General features: G+C 43.5%; 1 long non-coding RNA gene across 1 annotated transcript; it reads right to left on the bottom strand.

Moving 5' to 3' along the window:
- Positions 1-225: 225 nt before the first annotated feature.
- Positions 226-1,346, bottom strand: LOC126067759 (uncharacterized). The gene is made up of 3 exons (XR_007515462.1): positions 1,265-1,346; positions 968-1,125; positions 226-388 (listed from the first exon to the last, which is right to left on the bottom strand). It is a non-coding gene; the product is annotated as an uncharacterized LOC126067759 (long non-coding RNA).
- Between the last annotated feature and the right edge of the window lie 592 nt (positions 1,347-1,938).

Consider the following 1,938-nt stretch of genomic DNA (forward strand, 5'->3'; position numbering starts at 1 on the left):
TTCCATCAGATTCAAACACGCAAGGTGTGACTCTAACGGGACCCTGAAGTTTGACCAATAGAGAATCGTAGTGTCGGTAGACTCAGAAAGAGAGGAACATACTGAGAAAACAGAGGTGGAAACATTGATAAAAACTAAATGTGAAAGAGAACCACCCTTTTGCAGACTGCAGTGGATTACCAAAAAAGAGAAAGAGAGACAAATCCAGAATTTCTACATGTACAATTCTTTATTTCTTTGTTGTGTGGTTTTCATATCACAATTTTTCCAAACATTTAAGCCCTTGGGGTGAAGTGAGTGTGAAAGAAACAGATACCAGGGCTCCAAGACTACGTCAGAGCCTATATCCGCAGTGACTTCTCAGGCCTGGGTAAGAAAGGGTTTCCACCTGTGGAAAGACGAGAGAATCAGAGATATTGTAAAGTACACACCATGCAGGGACATTGATATGGGTCCCTGGTTCCTGATAGGCACTGTCCTCCCAGGAGCACTGATATGTTCTCCTAAGGACTTAGGGACTGGGGATCAGGGATTCTAGGTAACTCAACCTAAAGACCCATGATACTATAGTCATCCTAAAGACTCATGATATTATCTCTTATCTCAAACTGTAAATGTGAATAAGTGTGTGCTTAATGATTTTTTTTTAAATGGCAGTTGACTATAATCATAATAAAAATTCAAAAACCCTTAATGAGCTTAAAGATCATTTTCCTCAAAGTCTCCATTACACTAAGGAGAAGAGTCATGCCCATGACATGAAGTAAATTCTGAATTTGTGGGGAGGGCTCAGAGTCCCTGCCTGTTAGGGCTCTCTTTACAGTCCCTTAGACAAATTCCAAGGTACACCCCAATTTCACAGTTCTAATCACAATGAATTTGAAAGCCCTGTACAGTCTCAGCTCCCCTAAGACAACTGGGCATTTCTGGGGCATAGCCAAGAACTTCAGAACCTGGGAGCTCTCACCTCAGTCCAAAGTTAACCAGGGTAATAGCAGTGATTTTTGCAGTTGTAGTAACAACACTTCTCATACATCAGGCAATGTGAATCCGTCAGGCATTCATCAGTTTCATTGTTTTCACATGCACTAGTAAAAATTGGACAGCTTAGAGGTTTCTTCTTACCTGAAGAAAAATACCACAGGGTTAGTCGAGTACATAGATTAGGCTCTTCCAGCATTAGCGTTAGCTTTGTCTCTTGATTTCTTCCCAGTGAACATTCTCCATCCCTGTCAAAGACAGGCCTGCCACGCTCCATACTCACGTATCATGTGTAATTCAGCCTGAAGGTGGTGGAAGGAAAGGAGGAAGATCAGTGTGAGCACAGAGAGGCCACTCAAATTCATGATGAGGGCAAGAGTGTGGGTGAGCCTGGAGGCTGAATCTCTGTTTATATCACCTCTGGGTGGGGGCACCCAGCAGGGCAGCAGTAGTTCCCAGGGCTAGAGGTCAAAGGGCCTCAGCCTGACCGTGAGATACCTGCTGTGTCCTTTGTTCCCCCTAGAAGGAGACACTGTGAAATAACCTCTGGGGCATAACCCCTGAGCCCAAACTACTGCCCTCTCTTCAGGGAACAGCAGGGCTGACCAGGCCCTTAATCATTCTTGTTTCACACAGAGGATTTTGAAGCCCATAAAAAGGAATTGTCTTTCCCAGGGACTCATCAGGTCCTGGCTGATCCTTTCTTCTCACTCCATATCCAGAACTATTTATTTATACTCCTATCTCTCCCAGCAGTGTTCTGAAATGGGTACATTTTAAGAGTTTCCTGCTGAGAAATTTATGTTTGAAACAAACACACACACATAGGCCCAAAGACAAAGCAGGGTAATGTGTCATCAGCCATATAAGGTTTAGATTTATAGAAAACATCAATTCACTGTGCACTACAGGGACACCTATTTCAGTCATACGAGCAGTGCTTTCTTCACTAACGCC

This window comes from Elephas maximus, chromosome 25 (genome assembly GCF_024166365.1).
Source record: "Elephas maximus indicus isolate mEleMax1 chromosome 25, mEleMax1 primary haplotype, whole genome shotgun sequence".
Classification (NCBI taxonomy): Eukaryota; Metazoa; Chordata; class Mammalia; order Proboscidea; family Elephantidae; genus Elephas; species Elephas maximus.